Source organism: Sorex araneus, chromosome 11, assembly GCF_027595985.1.
Source record: "Sorex araneus isolate mSorAra2 chromosome 11, mSorAra2.pri, whole genome shotgun sequence".
In the NCBI taxonomy this organism is placed as follows: Eukaryota; Metazoa; Chordata; class Mammalia; order Eulipotyphla; family Soricidae; genus Sorex; species Sorex araneus.
The window spans coordinates 34,774,156-34,798,085 of NC_073312.1; positions in this window are offsets into that span (position 1 = coordinate 34,774,156).

Below are 23,930 nucleotides of genomic sequence, written 5' to 3' on the forward strand. Positions count from 1 at the left end.
GCCCTAAGGAAAACTCCATTTCCCTGACCTTTCCAGTGCCTAGCGGCTGCCCACACTTTACAGCTCCCAGTCTCCTTCCATTATCCGCTGCCTCGTTACAGCCTGCCTCACTTCCATCATCACATCTCTGACAATCACCCTTCTGTCTCCCTCTTTTATTTAAAAGGACCCAGGGATTATGTTAATATCATTAATGTACATTAATGGTGAATTATATTGTTATCCAAATAATCCTGGTTTATCATTTCCAAAATCAGAATCAGCTGATTTGCAACCTTGATTCCCCAAAGCTAACAAACATAGCTATAGGGGACCAGAGCAATAGTACAGCAAGCGGGGTGTTTGTCAACCTAAGTTTGATCCCTGGCACCCTGTATGCTTTCCCAAAGCCTTGCCAGGAGTGATCCCTGAGCACAAAGCATGGAGAAGTATGTATATACTTATGTAAAATACATATATTAGAAGTCTCAAAGGGCTGGAACACATGTCTGGCATGTAGAGGCCCATGTTCAAGTCCCAATACCCTATGATCCCCTGAGTAGTCCTGGAAATACCTCTCAGGCTTCAGAGGACATTTCCCCAAATTTAATTTATGACATTCCTAAAGTCCGGTTTAAAGTTGTCACACTAGCCAATGTCCTTTGACCTATACAAAGGCAACAAGGAAAGGCCAAGATTTTAAGTTGTTTCTTTTGGGATTGGGCCACACTTAGTGGTGCTAAGAAGTTACTCCTGGCTCTGTGCTTGGAGAACTATATGTGGTTCTAGGGATTGAACCAGGGCCAGCTGCATACAAGGCAAGTACTTTAACCCCTCCCTGTACTATCTCTTTGGCTCCCTGCCCCAATTTTTTGAGGGAGTCAAACAGGGTAGAGCTCAAGTCTTATTCCTGGCTCTGTGCTCAGGAATACCTCCTGAAAAGGCTTAAAAGACCCTAAATGTGGTGCTGGGGATTGAACCAGAGTTGGCTGCATTAAACATAAATGACTCACCCCTTACATGAACTATCCCTTTGGCCTCACTCAGTATGTTGTTTAAAAATCATTTGTTTTGGGGCCTGAAGCAATGGTAGCAGGTAAGGTACTTGCCTTGCATGTCAACCATGGTTTGATCCCCAGCATCCCATATGTTCCCCTGAGCACTGCCAGGAGTGATTTCTGAGAACAGAGACAGAAATAAACCCTGAGCACTGCCAGGAGTGATTTCTGAGAACAGAGACAGAAATAAACCCTGAGCATTGCCAGGTATGACCCGAAACAAAAACAAAAACAAAAAAATTATTTGCCTTGTATTTCCTGTTCTTTTTCTTCTGGGAAGTGCAATGTCCATATTCTAATAAGTCATCCCTAGCCTTGCAGAAAAGCAAAAGATCCAAGAAGCCGGCAGAGAAACAAGATGGAAGAAATTTGGGTCCCAGGGAAAACTGTCTCACTGCTGCACGAGTCTGTCATGAGGGAAAAATAAAACGTACAGTCAGCCCTCAGTGTTCCTAGATTCCATGTTTGTGAATTGTTCTACCTGCTAAAGCTTATTTGTAACCTCCACAGCAATAGTCATGGCTCTTTTCTATTTATTCATGGGAGTGGAGAAAATTTGGGGTGGCAGATACACATGTGCCCAGCAGAGGAGGAACAAGGTGCCACACTGCCTTCTTGTCTCCACTCACACTGCAAACAAGTTCTCTTTGTGAAATGCATGCTGCCATGTTGGGTCACATTTTTGTGCTCTTTGTTGGTAATTTCACAGTTTAATGCCCCCTGAGGCTGGTGCTCAAAGTGCCATCTAGTATTCTCACATACAGGAAAGCTTTGCCTAAAGAAGGAAATAAGTAGTAGATAGGATTTCATCAGGCATGAGTTATAAAATTACTGGTCATGAATTCAATGATAACAAAATGATATCAAAAGCAATTAAATAAGGTGTCTTTAAACAGAAGTACATATCAAACAAGGTTATGGGATATGGCTGAGCAGTGGGGCACTTGCTGGGTTTGATTCCTGGTCTTCCTCCCTCCTTCCTTCCCTCCCTTCCTCTCTCCCCCCACTCAAAATTAGAGCTAAAGCTAAGACTTAAGTGATGGAGATCAACATACTTGGAAAATTCATCCCTCTGAGCCTATTGTCCATGTAGAATAGGAAAGAGAATAATAAGACTCTTGGAAGAATAAAATGAGAAGCTCATGGAAAGTTCCAGCACGTTGCAAGTATCTAATAAATATGTCCGTAGTGTTCCTATTTCCTTTAATACACATGCAGGCATCTAAGGGGGAAGTTTCAGACTTCAAGGACACTTATATAAAATGGTAATCAGCAGTACTCCATCTCAGCTGGGAACAGCATAAAGGAGATAAATGAGAAAAACATAATTGCATTGGTCAGAATTATCTAATAATGCAAACGATAGACAATACTCACATCCCTAGTGTGCAAGTGAGGGACATTGGTGTACATTATTAGTAAAGATGATTTGGAAGGAGATGAGAATGTATGGGGGATTGGGGAACCACAGCTGACTTCTTAGCTCAATAGTTTTCTTACAGCTTCAAAGAGTAACTCTTCCTACTTGGACCAATGCTTACCACATGTGACCTCTGGCTTACCACATTAAAAAATTCCCTCCACTTAAAATACTTAAACTAGCCATAAATGCAAACCGAAAATCCCCTGCATTCTGCACTCCCTCCCCTGCCTACACACCAATTCCCTTTAAAGCAAGGAAACTGCTTTAGTGATTTAAAAATTATTTAGTGGTTATCATATACAGAGAAGCTTAAAAAATGTAAGACGCCATTGACAAAACCGACAGGAAGCAGAATACCTTAGAATAAGCTCAATAACAAATTTGCCAGCATTAAATTAAAGACCCCAAAATACTTCTGAGGGAGGGTGAAGAAAGACTTGAATAAATGAAAACACAAATTTATTTACTGTTGTTAAATAAGAAGACTTAACATTTTTAAAATGTCCATCCATAATGTATGTATTTATTTAATCATGAATACAATAAAACTACTGGCAGGATTTGGGGGTATGATAACAAAACAATATTATAAAATTCCAAAGGAGATACAGAATAAACTTAGAGTCTGAGGAATGCAGGTTCATATGTTTTAGATAAAAACAATAAAATGCCTTTGTTAGAGCCACAATTTGGAATGGCTAAAGGCAGACTCTCACCAAGGACTGTGGGTAGCACAGAGCCAAATAATGTGAACGATGTGGAGTCCCTGTTTCTAGGTAACTGCAGGAACTCTCCATGAAAGACCAGATGTTTCCAACCGGCCCTTCTTGTGACAGTCTGACAGTTGCAGCCTTTGAGCTGGGGGACCATGGCGAGGCTAAAGACTAAACCTTTGATCTGTATGTTCCTTTTGTTCCTAGGCTCTGTGATCACAAGGAGGACAATTCTCCAAATGGAGACAGGGACTTGGCCCTTGTGCACTGATTTTAGGACATGAGAAGTGAAGGAAGGGAAGGTGGCCAGTGTGAGAGCCAGAACTCACGTTTTCTGATCACATGGAAGCATTCAAAGGCATTATTTACCAGTGTTAAGCAGCAATATAGTCTCTTTACTCTTCTGATCCCTTCCTATTGCTGCCTGAGGCTCAGACTGTTCTCAAAAAATTTTTTTAAAGGGATGGGGCAGGGGGATGATGGGCTGGAGCAATGGTACAACAGTTAGGGGTTTGCCTTGCATGTGGCCAACTTAGATTCCATCTTCAGCATCACATATGGTCCCCCAATCCCTGTCAGGCATGATCCCCGAGCACAGAGCCAAGAGTAAGCCCTGAACACTGCTGAGTGTGGCCCCCCCCACGTAGCCCCCCAAAAGCAGGGGAGCAAAGCAAAACAACACACAATAGTATATAGGATATATATGCACCCTATCCCCACACAGAGAACTGGAGCATTCTAAAAAACTTTCCGGCAGCGGTGAGCTCAGAGAAGCACTGTTTGGGGCAGTTATTTATCTAAAGTACTATTGGTTTTCAGGGGCTGAAGTGATAGCACATCGGGTAGGGCATTTGCCTTGCACGCGGCCGACCCAGGTTCGATTCCCAGCATCCCATATGGTCCTCTGAGCACTGCCAGGGGTGGTTCCTGAGTGAAGAGCCAGGAGTGACCCCTCTGCATTGCCGGGTGTGATCCAAAAAGCAAAACAAAACAAAAAATGTAATATTGGTTTTCAACACTGTATACATTTTTTTATACCACATTCAACATCAAAGAATCAAGAACCTTAGGCCACAATCCTTTGGGCCCCCTCCACCTTTTGCTCCCTCCCTTCTGAACACTCCTCTACTGAGTCGATGGCTCACATGGAAATCTCAATCAACCCATCAATCAATAGTCCAGCAATCTTTTTTTTTTTTTTGCTTTTTGGGTCACACCCGGTGACGTAGGGGTTATTCCTGGCTCATGCACTCAGGAATTACTTATGGCGGTGCCTGGGTGACCATATGGGATGCTGGGAAACAAACCCAGGTCAACTGCGTGCAAGGCAAACGCCCTACCCACTGTGCTATTGCTCCAGCCCCTAGTCCAGCAGTCTTAGTCAATCATGTGAATAGGTATTTAGCTTCTGAATAAGCTTGGATATCCCAGCAAAGACAAGTTTGAAATCCACAACATAAACTCTCAGAAAATGTAGAGGATGAAACCACTCTACGTAACTGAATGACCAGTACCTACACTGGTAAAGCAATGTCCTGTGAGTCAACCAGGAGTGAAGGAGGATCTTACAGTCAGTTATGGCCTGGGTGCCTCAGGAGGGCTGTAGGGAAACAGAAGAGTGGGGCTCCAAAGTTATTCCAAGAGGGCTAAATGACCAGATGATAGAATTTAAGGGGAAAGGCAGAATGGATCCAACAGTGGCATTGTAACCTCAAGTTCCTAGGAGCTTAAAAAATTGGCTACAGTTTAGTGATAAACTATCGCAAATTAGACATGACTTGTTATTTTGGTAACGCAATTTTACAAGATTTGGTATCAATAACCTAAAAATTCCTCTTCTCACATATATATATATGTGTGTGTGTGTGTGTGTGTATATATATATATATTAGCTATTTCTGGTGCAGTGCATGAAGAGGTGTGTGTGTGGGGGGGTGGCAGGTGCGAGGGACGCCCTCCCTGTGGTGCTTAGGGACCAGTGAGTGTAATGGGATTCAATCAAGGGTTTCTTCCTGTGAAGTTGCACTCCAACCTTCTGAGCTTTCTCCCTACTCTCTGTTCATCTTTTGGGGTGCTTTGGGTTACTCATAGTATGGTACTTGGGTATTGCTCCTAGTGGGACTGAAGTAACATTTTGGCAGGGGAGGCTTTTTTTTTTTGGTCATACTTGGCAAAGCTCAGAGGTTACTCCTCGCACTGCACTCAGGAATTATTCCTGGAGGTGCTCAGGGGACCATATGGGATGATAGGGATCAAACCTGGGTGAGTTGCATGTAAGGCAACGCCCTACCCCCTGTACTATTGCTCCAGCCCCCTGAAGTAACTTTTATATGAAACTAAATGGTGTACTTTCTAGGACTGGAGAGATAGGGGACTTGTCTTGCTGGCCTGAGTTCAATCCCCAGTACCCCACATGGTTCCCTAAGGCTTACCTGAGCATACAACTGGGAGTAATCCCCAGTACCCCACATGGTTCCCTAAGGCTTACCTGAGCATACAACTGGGAGTAAGCCTGGAGCACAGTTGGATGTGTCCCCTAAACCAAAACAAATAAACAAATACATAAATAGTATACGTTCTGCCAAATTCACATAACAATTTGTTTGGATTGAATTGATGTGTGACTAAAAAGAGCTTCCTGCTGACAGAAGGATGTGATGGCTAATTCCAGAATACTTTTCAAAAAATATAGTAATATACCAGAGGTTTTCTCTATTTTCTCAGTTTGCCAATTTTCTGGATGAATTTTCTTCATTTCCAACTAGTAATTTTTGAGTAGAATTTGAATTTTGAGTTGTGATTTAATAGGAACAAGTTTCTTTTAAAATTTTTGTTGCTGTGGCTGTATGTGAATCCCCAAATAAAACAAAATAATTTTTTTTGTTTGGGGGCCACACCTAGGCTTCTTTTTTTTTTTTTTTTTTTGGTCATACTTGGCAAAGTTCAGGGGTTGCTCCTCTCTCTGAACTCAGGAATTACTCAGGATAGGCTTGGGGGACCATATGAGATGTCAGGGATTAAACCTGGGTTGGCTTTGTGCAAATCAAATGTCCTATCCGCTGTACTATCACTCTGGCTCTACAAAATAAAATTCTTGTTGCTTTAACTAATTATTACTTTTCTATTTTTGAAAAGATTTTAGAGAACCAGAGAGGGGTGGTGACCCAAACACCAAAAATAGGGAGAAATTAGAATTTGGAGGTTTTGAAGGTGCAAAGATTTTCACCTTATTCAATACTTGATGAGTAATTTGACAAATAATTAAGTATTCAGTAAGGAATTTCTAGTGTACTTTTTGCACATTTTATAATGATTACATTCCACAGTTTAGTGTTTTAAAAATTTAAACAGATCACTGAAGGTTTTCTACTTACTTTTTCTTATTTTTTTTTCTTCTTTGAGTTTAAATTGGACATTTTCTTTTCTTTTTTGGCAGGGGCCCATACTTGATGCTCAGGAGTTACTTCTGGCTTTGCATTCAGGAATTACTCCTAGTGGTGCTCAGGGAACCATATAGGATGCTAGGGATTGAACCCAGGTTAGCTGTGTTCAATACCCCATTCTATTATCACTCTGACCCCAAATTCAGATTTTCTATCACAATCTTGACTAGTACTCATTTTTAGAGGTTTAAAAATTTAAAAAAACAACCAACAAACAAAGGAAAAAATGCAGGGCCCAGAGATATAGTAAAGTGAGTAAGATGTTTACCTTGCATATGGTCAACCTAGGTTCGACCCCCAGCACCACATACAGTGCCTAAGGCTGCCAGGAGTGACCACTGAGTAAAGCCTGAGTACTGGATGTGACCCCCTAAATAAATAAAATTGTTTTAATTTGGACCTCCCAAACAGTCCTCAAGGGAGCCCAGGGACCACTGCTGGTTCTTCTTGACCAACCTGGTCAGGTGGTTCAATGCTAGGGTCCAGGTGCTGGGGAAAACCAAGCAACACCCAAAGGCTGTGAAGTGCCAGGGATTGCACAGGGATTGGCACGTGCAGGGCAAGCACTTTAAACCCCGTGCTATCTCCATACATGGTCCTTATGTGCTGGATAAAGGGAGAGCTCTAGACATGCTCATGTCTCAAGGGTAGTATGTAATGTTGAGAGCAGATACTATGGAGTCAGATAGGCCAGGATCAAATTCCAGCTCCATATCTCATTTGTAGGTGAGGCAAAGTGAGAAAATTCCTATAGGGAGCCACAAAACCTATCTTGTGTACCTAAAGAAATACAAAGGGATCTTGATTCCCTAGCCAGACAGTCTTGTAGTTACCAAGTTACTACTAAAGAGAGGATTTTAGAAAACCAGCTTCAGGTGAATATGTTCCTGACCTTATTTCACTTTTTTACTCATTAAGCCCTAAACACCTATGAACTTACATGTCCTCTTGCTGCATAAGTGGATGCTAATAACACATGTGATGTATAAGCATGTGGTCCTTATTTATACACAGGCACAGCTTTTGTACCACACCGTCCAACTCATGAGAAACCCTTTCTGAATAATCCTCCCCTTCCTTAGCTCACTGTTTAAAAAGCCCTCTTCCCCAAACTCAGTGTGTGACTTTCCTTGGCAGGGCCCATACCCAAGTCTTGGGCATGTCCTATCTCTTTAATAAATCTCTCTGTCAACTAACCCTGTCTTGTCCTGGGATTCTTTCTTCAATGAAGAATCAATCAGGTATAGCAAGCCTCTGCTCTTGCATTCCCTTCTCCTGGTGACAATACTTACTGTCACTGTCACGGTCACTGTTATCCCATTGTTCATCCATTTACTCAAGCGGGCACCAGTAATGTCTCTATTACACTCAGCCCTGAGATTTTAGCAGCTTCTCTTTACTCATCTTTCCCAACGGATTGGAGGCTCTTTCAGGGTCAGGGGAATGAGACCTACCGTTACTGTTTTTGGCATATCGAATACACCACAGGTAGCTTGCCAGGCTCTGCCATGCGGGCAGGATACTCTCGGTAGCTTACCAGGCCCTCCGAGAAGTATGTATATGCCTTTTACTGTATTTGGGATATGAATACGCTACGGGGACCTTGCCAGACTCTCCTGTGGAGGCAATAAAGTCTTGGTAGCTTGTCAGGTTCTCCAAGAGGGAGAACTAGGCTATTAGATGTCTGGGAGCTTGGTTTTATAGAGAGACTGTTTTTGTCATTGTCATTGTCATTGTCATTCCGTTGCTCATCGATTTGTTCGAGCGGGCACCAATAACATCTCTCATTGAGAGACTTATTATTACTGTTTTTGGCATATCCAATATGCATGGGTAGCTTGCCAGGCTCTGCCGTGCGGGCTCCATACTCTCAGGAGCTTGTTGGGCTCTCCGCGAGGGGCGGAGGAATCAACATGGGTTGGCATCGTGAAAGGCGAAAGCCCAACCGCTGTGCTATCGCTCTAGCCTAGAGACTGTTTTTATGAGAACTAATTTTTTTATGTTTATATTTCTCACACTTAGACTCACATTTTTAAAACCCACATGTTTTAAAACCTAGTTTAAGATAATATTTTTATTTTATAAAATAATAACTCATAATTTCTCATAATTTTTTAAATTATGAGTTAGACTTCAGCAATTTAAGACTAGTTTCTCTGGCCCTAACAAGGGAGCTCCTAGAAGACTTTTTCAGAGTTTAGCTTTGGTTACAATGTGCTTTTTGACTATAATTTGCAATATATGTTTGTTCTCTTATTTTCTGAGGATTATTTAAGGGCATATACTCTTTCTGGAGAGAAACAAATCTCAACACAGTAGTCTATATTCTGATTTTGGTTTTGGGTCACATCCAGCAATACTTAGGGCTTACTCCAGGCTCTGTTCCCTGGGGACCATATCGGGTGTCAGGAGCAAACTTAGGTTCACTGCATGCAAGGCAGGTGCCTTACCCCTGTACTGTATCTCTGACCCAGGCAGGAGTCTAGACAATACTTAATAAATAAAAAAATAAATTTATCCTAAGTCTCAGTTTCCTCATAATCAGTTTCCTCAGTTTTAAATAAAGGTAACATATTAATGATGCCAATTCTCTATAAGACTGTTCTGAGGATTAAATTATATATAAATGAGAGTATATAAATACACATATATACATATATATAGTATACATTTCTTAACATAGTATCTGGTCAATACAGTTATAGATCAGTCAGGAGAGAGAAGACAACTGGGACATAAGAAAATAGTTCTGTAAAACAATACAAAATAAATTATTTTGGTTCTGCTTTGGGGCAGGGATTGGGGTTCGGGATGGCAACATCCCAAATGTGGTGGTGGGAAGGTGTAATGGTGGTGGGATTGGTTGTTTGAATATTAAATGTAATCAACTTTTGTGAACTACTTTATAAAAATAAAATTAAATTAAGATTTAAAAAAAGATTATAGTTCTGAGGTCCAGATATGGGACAAGATGAGACACAGAAAACTCATTATTAAACTTGGGGGATGTTTTAAAATATTCTTGAAGGCCACCTAAGGAGAAAATGATTTTATTTTGGGTTTGATCAGACTTGTAGGACAGCAAGGAATTCACCAGAGAGATAATACAGGGGTTAAGGCACTTTTCTGTATGTGGCAGACGCTTGTTTGATGGAGAGTCCTCACCTTGGGGTACTCTTGAGTGTGTAACCCAATCTCTACCTCTAACAAACAAATAACAAGAACAGCATAGCAAAGGGAAGTTAGGGGAAATGAAACAGTAAGTCTTTATGGAATCCTTGGCTTTGGGAGGGGGCCTCAGAACAAGGAGCTTTGGGGACTCAGAGCTGGGTGAGGTCCCAGGGCAGGGAAGAGCGATAAAGTGCATGTGAAACTACCGTTCAATACACAGAAAGAAAGAAACCTACAACTTGTATAAAAGCTCAGTAATAAGAGCTTGCTCTCCAAATGCCAATTAAAGTGTGCTAGCTAGACTCAGGGTCAGAGAGAGAGCCAGAATAACTGTAGCTACCCAACTTAAACCTTAGGTATGTCCAATGCAGGCTGAAAGAAATAACTCAAGTTGTATCACAAAACTACCATTAAACACAAATAACAGGGGCTGGAGCAGTAGTACAGTCAGCTGTGAGTTTTGTCATTGCACTGGCCAACCAGGGTTCAATGACCATACAGTCCCCTGAGCCCACCAGAAGTGAACCCTCCGCATCCCGCCATCCCCAATAATAACAATCACAATGTATAAACTCTTAGTGGGTTAAATGAATTCAATAGCATTTTGGAACTGAACATGGCTGAATCTTAAGAAAAATTTAACAACAGTGATTACTATTATTATTAGGTGTGATATTATGTTCTGATTATGAAGGCAAACATCTTTATGCTTAATTGCCGCCGGTGAATTGTTTCAGGGCCAAAATGTGCCGAGACAAGCAATTTACTCTCAAATAATTCAGCAGACAGAAATTTCTACAGAGAGCTCATCAAGCTACTTTAGGAAAATGCCAACAAGTGGTAGATTTAATTATTTTCTAAACAAAGAGCTTTAAAGAGACACAAAATGGAAACCGAGCCCCCCCTCTGCTTAGAGAGAGAATACAATTGCAGGGAAGGAGAGAGCAGGGGAGGAGGGTCGCGGAGTCACTGTGTGCAAGTGCCAAGTGTGCAGAAGAGACCGGTTCGTGCCCTCCTGGGCGCTGCGCGGAGACAGCAGGGTATAGGGGGGAGCACCCACTGCAACCGCTTCCCGGACGCCACGATTACTTTAAGATGTCTTCTAAATGATCTGAATTATATTGCGAATATGTGGTCCTTTTCGTCGTGGTGATTTTATTGGGGAGACTTCAAAAAAGTTTTTTTTTTTTTTCTTCTCAAAGACCCCGAAGGAGGCCAGCATACGTGCAGGAGAAGGCGTGCGGCCAGGCGGAGCGGCTGGGGGGCGCGGGGAGGCGCGCACGGTTCCCCGCCCGCCCACATTCCGCCGCCTGAATGGGGGCCATGGCCTGACGCCGGTGGGGTGATGCCGCCTCCCCCGTCCGACCTTCCCACTGGCCGGTCCCGCGCCCCTCCCCAGCCCACCCGGCGTCCTGGCAGTCACGTTACCTTCGCGGTCATTCACGCGGCCCGGCGGGTGACAAAGCGGGACATTAAGAAGTCTGCGGGCGTCGCAGAAAGCAGCGCCCAGACGCGGGGCTCCCTGGCCCCGCAGCCCGGCCTTGTAATCTGAGCCCCGCCGGGAAGGGCCCGCGGCGCCTGTTTGCAGAGCTCTTCTTTGTCTGAATTTTGGAAACGAAGCGTGGTACAACTTCAGTGTGTGCGTGCATGCGTGCGTGCGTGTGTGTGTTACAACTTCAGAGTGTGTGTTACAACTCCAGAGTGTGTGTGTGTGTGTGTGTGTGTGTGAAAACAGGTAACAGGTTTGTGTTTGTCTAGTTTTATATTATCTAGCCTCATCGTTGAAACTTTTTCTTTTCTTTTCTTTTCTTTTTTCCCTTTTTTTGGGTCACACCCGGCGATGCACAGGGGTCACTCCTGGCTCTGCACTCAGGAATTACCCAGGGCGGTGCTCAGGTGACCATATGGGATGCTGGGAATCGAACCCAGGTCGGCTGCGTGCAAGGCAAACACCCTACCCGCTGTGCTATCGCTCCAGCCCCTCATCCTTGAAACTTTTCTCTCGCAGCAAATCACATTCTTTGAATCTTTCCTTTGATAACTTCAATGGGCTGTATTTTGAATCGTGGTTCCTGGTGTGAGTTCTTGGGTCCAGTGTTTCTCAGGCCTGGGATACCCATTAGCTTCACGTGCTGCTGAAGAGAACAGATGTCTTTCAGGCCTCTCTGTTGCCTCCCCTGGTGCTGTAGCACTTTTGACCAGTTGTTCATTAATTTGCTTCAGCAGATACCAGTAACATCTCCATTGTGAGACTTGTTTTTACTATTTTGGCATATAGAATCTGCCACTGATAGCTTGCCAGACTCTGCCATATGTGCCGAATACTCTCAGTAGCTTGCTGGGCTCTCGGAGAGGGGAAGAGAAATTTTACCCGGGTAGGCCACATACAAGGCAAACGCCCTACCCGCTGTGCTACCATCGCCTGGTGCTATTGCCAGAAAGCCTGGAGTATCCACTCTCCCATCTGGCCTCTGGGCTCAGATGGTGTGGTGAGAGCATGCACAGATGTCATCTGGAGGTGTGGGGAGACTCTGCTGTCAGCTTAGCTGAGGTGGATGAGGGGCTAGGGAGATGCTTTCCAGCCGCATCTGGGAGCCCCTGGTTCAGTCCCCAGCACCGCGTGGTCTATTGAGTTCCACTGAGACTACAGTGGATGTAGTCTCCACTCCAGAGCGCTGCTGGGAGTAGTCTCACTCCACCTCCACATGTACAGGAAGGTGAATGGAGATCCTTGCAAGAGGGGAGGAGAAACTATGTGAAACTATGTGAGCATTACTTTGGAGACCCTTGATGATGTTTTCTTTCTTTCTTTGGTGCCAGGAACCAAACCCAGAGCCTCATATCTTAATGCTCCATTCCCAGTCTGCAGTTGATTTTTTTTTTTTTTTTTTTTTGCTTTTTGGGCCACACCCAGCGATGCACAGGGGTCACTCCTGGCTCTGCACTCAGGAATTACTCCTGGCAGTGCTCAGGGACCATATGAGATGCTGGGAATCGAACCCGGGTTGGCTGCGTGGAAGGCAAATGCCCTACCTGCTGTGCTATTGCTCCAGCCCCTGCAGTTGGTGATCTTGATTGCATTGTTCAACCTCTCTTGGCCTCACTATCCAGAGGATATATCAGATCTGAGTCTAATAAGATCATATGTTGAATGCCGGTATGTAAAATCAACAAAGACCTGCAGGGGCTGGATATGACAACTTCCAGGGTCCCCCAGGATTTAGCAAGGCCAAGAATACAAAGGCTTTATTTCAGGAGTTTCATTGTTTTGGGTCCACCCCTGTGATGCTCGGGCTTACTCCTGGTGCTGTGCTTAGAGGTCATTCCTGACAGGGCTCAAGGGACCGTATGTGGTGCCAGGTATGCAGCCACAGGTGCAAGGGAAGTTCCTTATTGGCTGTACTCTCTCAGATCCTTTCTTTCAGGTTTGATTTCCCTGAGTCCTCTTTCTTTCCCTCATGTGGCTGGTTCACAGAAAGGAAATTCATAACCAGCTTACATAGGGTGGGGATGTAGTTCAGAGGTCGAGTGCTGACTTGCATGTATGAGGCCTTGTATTCAAGCTTCAGCGACACACACACACACACACACACACACACATACACACACACACACCATCACCACCACCACCAACAATAACTCTCACCACCAAACACAAAACACTCTTAAGAAGAGATGTAACCTTTAAGAGATTTTTTTTTCAACTTTGTGAGATCTCAGGTTTATGCTAAATTGACTTATGGGTGGACACGATCAGAAATCAAAAGAATGGTCACAAGGATACTACATTGCATGATTTGAAAATTCTTTTTAGACAGAAGCAGTACTTGGAAGTATCTTGTTATATTGTATCTACAAGAAGTATCTTATAGATATATATTGTATCATATGGTACATAAGATGTCTTATGAATACAACCTCTTAAGTTCAAGAAAATAAGAGAAAAAAGATATATATATATATATATATATATATATCCTTCTCTCTCCCCCTTTCTCTTTTTCTCTCTCTCAAATGCATAGAATCTCAGGGGAAATATACAGGAAATTGTAAATTCTGGATGCTTCTGCAAGGAAAATTGGATGGCAAGGTGGGACAGAGGCCCATCTAGTGCCATATATACATACATACATACATATATATATATAAACTTATTTATTGAATCACTGTGAGTACATTTACAAAGTTTTTGGATTTAAGTCTTGGTCATACAATGATGAAACACCCGTCCCTTCACCAGTGCACATTTCCCACCACCAAAACCCCCAGTATACCTCCCATCCCACACCCTACCCCTACCTGTGTGGCAGATGATTTCCACATTACTCTCTCTTGGGTTATTCCCCCAACACTCAGACCTGCCGAAAAGGCAACGTTAGACAATTTGTTTTCTATTGCTGATTATGAATAGCATATACTATCATGTGGCTGCAACAGTGGCCGTGTGATTTTGGAATTCTGAAATTTTAATAATTAAATCTGGAGGGATTTCAGCCAAAAGCTGCTGGTTTCCGAGATTCGTTTGTGCGTCTCTGGAATCATGGGTATTAAGCAGCTTAATCAGTAGCCGGAAGGGCCATTTGTGGGCGGTGACTCGGGGTCTTATTGGGCCTGGGAGGACAAGGGACAGTTCCACCCCCATCCAGTGAGGCCCTGAGTGTCTCGTCATTGTTGGCCCATACCTGACTGTCCAGTGGCCTCTGGAAGATGGCGATCACTGTGCTGCCAGAGGAAATAGGTGGAGGGGTGACACCTTTTCCCACGTGGGGTGGCCCGGCACTGGTAATCTAATGCAAAGCGCAGACACATTTCTGCCAAAAGCCGCTTGCCATCTAGTGCTTTATATACGATTGTAACCAAGTATGTGTGCATGGAAGTCACTTCTGGCATACTTAACCAGGTAGGGCAGTTCAATGCCACGGTCTGAGATTCAATGCTATTTGGATCCATCTGGGTCCATACAATACTTGTATATGTATTAAAATCTCTGAGAAGGTATGCTAGAAATAAGCCATAGTGTTTATCTAATAAAGGAGAATTGGGTGACTGAAGAATGGAAATAAGAGACAGATCTTTTGAATAATTTTTTAATATTTTTGAACCACACAAAAACCTATTTAAAATTAAATCATATATTAAAAAATTCTCTTTGTTTTCCATTCCTTTACTCTAAGCACTGCCTTTATGAATTTACTTAAGGGGCTAAAAGACAAAATAAAGTAAATACTCTTTACTCTTAGTTTTTTTGGTGACTGCAGAAAATCCAGTTTGGAAGAATCTCATCCCTCTGGCTTTGAGTCTTCAGAATTTCTCTATGTTCTCCTTTTCCTTTCCCCTCAGCCAGTTCTCATCAGTCTTCACTGGGCATCACCATAGCCCTGATTTATAACATAACTTCGTGCTTGGAATTATAGAAAAACTGAGCTTGATGCTGAGCACATGCTCTCTCTATTACCACTCCTTGGACAACTCCTCTCTCTATTACAATTTATTTTAAAACTTTATTTAATTTAATTTAATTTTGTGGTGCTGGGGATTGAATCTAAGGCCTCATATATACAAGGCAAGTCATAGCCATTGAGCCATACATATACGTATGCAGGTTTGGCCCTGCATACATATAACTGGACCCATGCTCCACTTTCCCATACATTTCCACACCTTACATTTGTTTTGTTTTGTTTGTGTTTGGGCCATACATAGGGACATTCAGGGGTTACTCCTGGCTCTGCACTCAGGAATTACTCTTGGCAGTGTTCAGGGGACCATATGGGATGCCAGGAATTGAACCCGAGTAGGCTGTATGCAAGGCAAGTGCCTTACCTCCTGTGCTATCTCTCCGGCCCTCCATAACTTACTTTTCCTCCGTTGAAATTTCCAAGTCTTTCAAGAGATAAAAAAAATTGTCTTTTATACCAAACCAGTCTTCTTACACTGTAGAACAGCTGAGTCTGCCTCTGATTCTTGCTAAAACCCCACATAAACTGGTCACCCCTCCTGTGCTCATCCTCACCTGCTTCTTCAGAAAACTTCAAGCTCGGGTCAAACAGTTCTCAGGCTCTTCTGCCCCACCCAAGCCAGTGGTGAATCTAAATAGTCTGCCACTCAGACCTTAAATCAATGGCTTACCAAGGCTATTATTATATTCATTAAGAAGAAACAGCCCTGACACTCGGACTGAATGCTGGGAAAACACCATGAACAAGACAGTCTCTGTCTGCCTGGAGCTGGCAGCCTAGCAGGGAAGACAACCGAACAAGGATTCAAGTACTGTGACTCAACTCTGACTGTGCATTAGAATTTCCTAGGAACTTTGGGAAAAAAAAAATACTGCGATCAGAGAGCGAGTACAGTAGGTAAGGTGCTTGTCTTAGATATAGCCTACTCATATTTGATTCCCTGCACCACAGATGGTCCTCCAAGGTCTTCTATGAGTGATCCTTGAGCACAGCAGATATGGCCCCCAAATAAAAAACAAAATATAAATTCAAAATACTATTACTCTAAGTCCAGTCTTGATAAATAGCTCTGAGTCTATAGTACTGAGGCTCAGGCAACAGCTTTTTTTTTGGGGGGGGCACACCCAGCGATGCTCAGGGATTACTCCTGGCTCTGCACTCAGGAATAACTCGTGGTGGTGTTCTGGGGACCATATGAGGTGCCGGGGATTGAACCAGGGGGCTGTGTGCAAGGCAAACACCCTAACCACTGTACTATTGTTCTGCCCCCTCAGGCAGCAATAGTTCTATGTTAATTCTTTGGTGTTTGAGAAAGATTTTCAGCACTGAAAATCAAATACCAAGAATTTACAGACAACTTCTTACTCAACAATTTAATGGAAATGATTTCTAGAGGATTAGTTTCTTTTCTTTTTTTTTGGCTGGGGGCTACCCTTGGTAATGCTCAGGGCTTATTCATGGCTCTGTACTCAGCGCTCACTCCTGGCAGTGCTTTGGGGACCATATGCAGTGCCAGGACTCAAGTGGGGTTGGCCGCATGCAAGACAAGTATCATAACCTCTGTACTATCTCTCAGTCCCCTGGAGTATTCCTTTAATACCACATACAACTCTTAATCCTCCTCCTCCTCCTCCTCCTTCTTCTCCTCCTCCCTCTCCTCATCCCGTTGATCGTCGATTTTCTCAACTGGTCTCAGTGACGATTCCACTCGTCCTAGCCCTGAGATTTTAGCAGCCTCTCTTTACTCATCCTTCCCAATAGTGCCACATTGGAGGCTCTTTCAGGGTCAGGGGAATGAGACCCATCATTGTTACTGGTTTTGGCATATGAATATGCCATGGGGAGCTTGCCAGGCTCTGCCTGCGGGCAGGAAACCCTCGGTAGCTTGCCAGGTTCTCTGAGAGGGAGATTTTTCTTCTCTTAGCACCCAGCCTGCCAAAATTCATCCAGGAACCAGTGTGGGAAATCTCCAGATCCACCTTTAACAGTTGCTCCTCTTATCCTTACTCCCAGTTGCCAAGCGAACCACCCTGGCATTCTTGATGGGAGGCTGGGGGAAGCGCTGGGTGTAGAGCAGAGAACGACGACGGCGCTGCAAAGCGAGTGAGCCGAGCTGATGCTTGGGGTGGAGGGCGGAGGATGCTGCCCCCCTCCTCCTGGACCACTCCTCCGTGGCCCGGCCCCTGAAGTGCCCCCACCCACAGGGCTGTAAACCAACTGTACTGAGTGCAGTTTGAAGCAGGCAGGCGGGTAGAGATCGCTGGCCAAGGGGCAGAGGCCAGTGAAGGGCAGAGACTGGACAGGTTTATTTTCGGGAGCTCCTGACGGGCTCCGCCGCAACTCTGGTGAGGTCTGGCTAGAGCTGTGCCTGGGAGGGTCTCAGCAGGGTTTTAAGGTCTCTTTGGCGCCGAAGGGGCAAAACCAAAGTGGTTTCTCTGTGGAGGAGGGGACAGATGCTCTTTGGCTGGGGAAGGTGGGAGAGTGGTTAGTCCGCATTCCTCTATGCACAGGGGCGGACGGAATGTGGCCTGCGGGATACTGTTCCGTGTGGGGAGCGGGGTCCCAGTGGTTTGGGCTATATAAAAGGGGCCGGCGAGATCTCTCTTTCTCTCTCTCTTTTTATTTTATTTTTTTGCTTTTTGGGTCACACCCAGGGATGCTCAGGGGTTCCTCCTGGCTCTGCACTCAGGAATTACTTCTGGCGGTGCTCTGGGGACCCTATGGGATGTTGGGAATCAAACCCGGGTCCGCCAGGGTTCAAGGCAAATGCCCTACCCACTGTGCTATCCCTCCAGCGCCCTGTGAGATCTCTCTTAACTGCTTCTGGTGGCAAGAAGAATTCTGATAACAGGAGACAAAAAGCTCAAACAAATGCTTTAAGAAATATCCAATGACAGGAGTACCATGAAATCTGCCAACCAAAGAGCAGGAGACAGGATAGACCTAGTTTGGTGCTAAAGAGTCCAGTAGAACTAGGTGTTTTCTAATCTTTTTTTTTAGGGGGGTTAGGAGTGGGGTACACCCAGTGGTGCTCAAGACTTCCTCCTGGCCATGTGCTCAGAGATCACTCCTACTAGGGCCTGGAGGACCATTTTTGTTCCAGGGATTAAACCTGGATCAGCTACTTGTAAGACAATGACACTGCCTGCTGCACTCTCTCTGGTCCTGTTTTCTAACCTTTTTTTTTTTTTTGGCTTCTTGGGTCACACCCAGCGATCCACAGGGGTTACTCCTGGCTCTGCACTCAAGAATTACTCCTTGGTGCTCAGGGGACCATACAAGATGCTGGGAATTGAACCCAGGTCGGCCACGTGCAAGGCAAACGCCCTACCCACTGTGCTATCACTCCAGCCCCTCTCCTAATATTTTTGATTAACACACATGCTTTTATATTTCCTAATCTTAAAATTAGATAACTATTGTGAGCTGGAGAGATAGTATAGAGAAAGATTTTTGCCTTGCATGGAACTGACCTGGATATGATCCCTGGTATCACATGTGGTCCTCTGAGCCTGGCTGGTGGTTCCTGAGCCAAAAGTATCCCCTCAACACAAAACAAATCATATGTTTACTTTTTTTCACCTTCTAGTTCTTTTTTTGGTGAAACAAGATAGTTTTGGGCCATACTCAGTGGTGCTCAGGTATATACTCCTGGTGATGCTCACGGAACCATATGGAATGCTGGAGACTGAACCTGGGTCTTCTGAGTGCAAGGCAAAAGCCCTATCATTCCAACTCTGTAAGATAGTTTCATTGTACAAAACTTTCTTAGAAAAATGTGAAGGGTCAGCTTAATCAGTGGCTAAATAAATGGTAGTACTCTTACACTGAAAAAAAGAAAACAGGGGCTGGAGTGATAGCAGAGCGGGTACGGCGTTTGTCTTGCATGTGGCCGACCTGGGTTCAATTCCCAGCATCCCATATGGTCCCCTGAGACCGCCAGGAGTAATTCCTGAGAGCATGATCCAGAAATAACCCCTGTGCATCGCCAGGTGTGACCCAAAAAGAAAACCCAAAAAAACCCCAAATCCCTCCCCCCCAAAAAACAACAAAAAAAGAAAACAAAAAAAGAAAAATGTGATGGGAGAGAAAAAGAGAAGTACTGTGTTTAAGAAAGAACACAGGCTTCTCCAGAGTAGAAGAAGCAAAAGTACACAGAAACAAGCGAGATACACTCTGAGCCCCTCCAGGAATAATCTCTAAACACAGAGCCAGAAGCAAGCCCTGAGGACAGCTAGATTTGAAATCAAAACCGGAACTTTCCCCAAAAAAGTTAGCTCTTGGGAAAACTTGATACAAGATTAAATAATCCCATATTTGTTGAAATAAATAACAAATGACTTCTCTATAGGCACAGAACCCACTGTAAACGGACACTACACCCAAATGTAAGCAGTGAAAACCATTCTCGTAATGGGGGGGATGGGTATTTTCATTTTGCTGCAATTTTCAGTCTTCCCCACAAAGAACCTGCTTTAGTCCTATAGTCAGAACAATTACTCATTCAAGGATCCTAAAGGCCCACCCCTAGTGCTCTAAGTGGGGGCTGGAGGAGTATGGCATCCTGCCCCTCCCAAGAGACTTACTAAAAGGGAATACATTTCCCACTTCACTTTAGTCCTTCTGACTGTGCGATGCTGCCCTCAGAAAGCCTTCAAGGCCAAATAACATCCTCTGGAATCCCAGGATGATTCTTTTTGTTGCCAGCCCTGAGAGAGGGCTTTGGGGTGTCACCTCCTACCCTCCCTCTCCAACCTCCTCCCAAAAGGAAGACACAAAGCTGGTGTGCTCTGGCCAGGCCGTATGCAAATGCCAGCATGGTTCCAACCCTCTAATCCTATCAGGAATGCTCAGGATGTTAATTTGACCATTTTTCACAGCTCATAAATCTACTTGGGGGCAAAGTTGAGCTGCCAGATGCCATCAAGCAAAATTCCATCTGAGGCTGCCAGTTTGAGCAAAGCAGCGGAGAACAGCCCTCAGTAAAGTCCAATAAAGAGCTTTGCATGTGGGGGACTGGAAAGCAGCTTCTCACATTTGGATACAATGGAACAAAAACAGTGGGAAATGTGAATGTCTGATTATCTGGACTGGTGGTCTCTCCTATGCCTTCTCTGCCTGCCCACTGAGCCATGGATCCTCATTCATTCACAGTTCTTTGCACGCAGATGAATCTATCTTGCTCCCAAACAATTGCCTATGCAGACGCCTGTTGGATTATTTATTGAATCCTTGTCTATAAATACAAATTGACTTTATTCCTTTCCGTTGAAATCTGTGCGCGCGCACACACACACACACACACACACACACACACACACACACACATCTCTCAGCCAGGTTATTCCTGTCTAGATTAATTCTCCCTTTATTCTGTGATGAGGATAAAGAATTTTTTGTCTCTTTCTGGGACAGAAGCTTCCCTTCGAAGTGCTCCCACTATTTATTTGTACTCCACCGTGACAAATTTTTCCTATTTTCCAGGGCTGAAACTGTCAAGGGAAATCAGTTTCAACCTCTGGATTATGGCTTCATCCAGAATCCATCTGTTCTTCATGTTGATCCATTAAAAATCAGCTGATTGGAACAATTCAAAGTTAAGAAAGTCACTGTCAGCATGTTTCAAGAGGCAGAGGCACTGTAGCAGGCAGTTCAGTTTCATCAACTTCCTCCTGGGCTGGGCTGTTTTCTGCCTTCACCGGAAGGCAGGGCTCATTGGAACATATGGGATGTCAAGGATTGAATCTGGGTCAGTTGTGGGCAAGGCCAAGTGTCATACCTGCTGTACTACCTCTCTAACCCAAGTTTGTTAACAGGATAAAGGCCTACCTTGAAGATAAACTAGACAATGACAATGTCACAATAAAGTGTTATGAATATTTTTCTTTCTCTATGCATACGAAAGCTATGTTGATACTATATATACTATAGCTTATCATTTCAATCTGAGGGTTCTTCATCAGTTAAGGGGCAGGCCTGCTTTTTGTATTCCACCCTGTCTCTCTTAGTCTTCTGTCTAATGAGACAATACAACCCTCCTAATAAAATAGTTCCTCAGTTTCAAATTTCCTTATGTAGCAGAAAATTAGATGCTATTAATTGCAATCATTCAAGGACGATGCAATAAAAGAACTACTATAAAAGGTGAAGGAAAATCACAGGGAGTCTCAAGTAGCAGGAAGTAGACCACCTTGAGGACTGAAGGAATATCTGAGAAGTATGATACTGAACTTCAGGACTAAGAGAGGCCATCTGTGCAGAACGGAGTAAGAGAGGTCAACTGCACAGAGTACAGTAAGAGAGGCCATCTGTGCAGAGTGCAGTGAGAGGCCACCTGTGCAGAGTGGAGTAAGAGAGGCCATCTGCGTAGAGTGGAGTAAGAGAGGCCATCTGTATAGAGCGCAATAAGAGAAGCCATCTGTGCAGAGTACAGTAAGAGAGGTTATCTGCGCAGAGTGGAGTAAGAGAGGCCATCTGTATAGAGCGCAATAAGAGAAGCCATCTGCGCAGAGTACAGTAAGAGAGGTCATCTGCGCAGAGTGGAGTAAGAGAGGCCATCTGTATAGAGCGCAATAAGAGAAGCCATCTGTGCAGAGTACAGTAAGAGAGGTCATCTGCGCAGAGTGGAGTAAGAGAGGCCATCTGTACAGAGTGCAATAAGAGAAGCCATCTGCGCAGAGTACAGTAAGAGGTCATCTGCGCAGAGTGGAGTAAGAGAGGCCATCTGTGCAGAGTGAAGTAAGAGGCATCTGCACAGAGTGGAGTAAGAGAGGCTATCTGCACAGAGTGGAGTAAGAGAGGCCATCTGTGCAGAGTGCAGTCAGAGAGGCCATCTGCGCAGAGTGGAGTAAGAGGGGCCATCTGTGCAAAGTGCAGTAAGAGAGGCCATCTGCGCAGAGTGGAGTAAGAGAGGCATCTGCACAGAGTGGAGTAGAGAGGCTATCTGTGCAGAGTGCAGTAGGAGAGGCCATCTGTGCAGAGTGGAGTAAGAGAGCCATCTGTGTAGTGGAGTAAGATTTGGCAATTTTTTTTTTGGGGGGGGGGTGCCACACATGGTGCCCAGGGGTTACTGCTGTCTCTGCACACAGGAATTTCTTCTGATGGTGCTCAGAGGACCACATGGGATTCTGGGAATCGAACTTGGGTCTCTTGTTTGCAAAGCAAGCGCCCTACCTGCTTTATTACTGCTCGACCTATCTGGGCATTTTTAGTTATTAACTGTGGAAGAGCTTGTATTTAGTTGTTAGAGGTCAGAGATGTTGCTAAATAGTCTACAATGCACACAGGGTAGGCACATATTATTCTGTTAAAATGCCAACAGTGAAACAGATGGGACTGTTGGGGCTGGAATGACAGTCCAGCAGGGAGGGCATTTGCCTTGCACATGGCCAGCCTGGGTTCGATTCCCAGCATCCCATAGGGTCCCCTGAGCACCGCCAGGAGTAATTTCTGAGTGCATGAGCCAGGAGTAACCCCTGTGCATTGCCAGGTGTGACCCAAAAAGCAAAAAGAAAAAGATGAACTATAGAAACAAATGTTTGAAACTCACTCAGGATGGAGAAGCTAACACAGGGGTCAAGGGCTTGTGCTTTGCACCTGTGGGAGGGATCCTGCTTCGATCTCCTGCACAGACCACTGATGAGTACAGCCTTGGAGGTCTTTGGGCACTTTCAGATGTCTGTGTAGTGGGCCCAAGCACTGCTGGGTGGCTGGTCGTGGTGGTTCCAAGCACTGAAGGATCCAAGCAGTGCTACATCCGTGGGCAATGAGCCATCTGCTTCTGTTGGATGAGTATTGCTGGGTATGAGCTCTGATTTCCAAGAGAAGAGCTTGGTAACCCCCTCTTACCACACTTCCACCCTGCCCCCCCATCTCCCCAGCTCTCTGCCCTGCAAGTAAATCTGTATATGTGGATCAAAAAGCTCTAGGCAGACAAAAGAATGGCTTGAACCAGAGTTACTTAGGGCAATGGGAAGAATTTTATCTTATTGCTATTAATATATATGCATTTTATTTTTATTGATTTTGGGCCACTACCTGGAAGTGCTCAGAGGTTACTCCTGGTTTTGCATTTAGGAATCACTCCAGGTGGCACTTGGGATACCATATAGGACACTGGGGGTTGAGACTGGGTTGGCTGTGTACAAGAAAAGCATCTTAACTGATGAGTGTACACTCTTATTGGTCTCTTGCCCAGGTCAGTATATGTATTTTTTGGGCTATGCTGGACCATGTGATGTAAGGGATGGAACATGGGTAGGCTGCTTGTGAGCCAAGTGCTCTAATACCTGTATCATCTCTCCTACCCAAGACCAATTATTTCTTTTCTTTCTCTTTTTCTTCTCTTTCCTTCCTTCCTTCCTTCCTTCCTTCCTTTCTTTCTTTCTTTCTTTCTTTCTTTCTTTCTTTCTTTCTTTCTTTCTTTCTTTCTTTCTTTCTTTCTTCCTTCCTTCCTTCCTTCCTTCCTTCCTTCCTTCCTTTCTATTTTTTTGGTTTTTGGGTCTCACCTGTAGGTGCTCAGTAATAACTTCTGGTGTTGCGTGGGGGGACCATATGCTGGGGATCAAACCCGAGTCCACTGTGTTTAAGGCAAGCACTCTACTGGTTGATGGCTCTGGCCCGTGACCAGCATTTCTTAAATACATTAAAGGTCCAGGGATATATCTCAGTGTAGAGCATCTGTC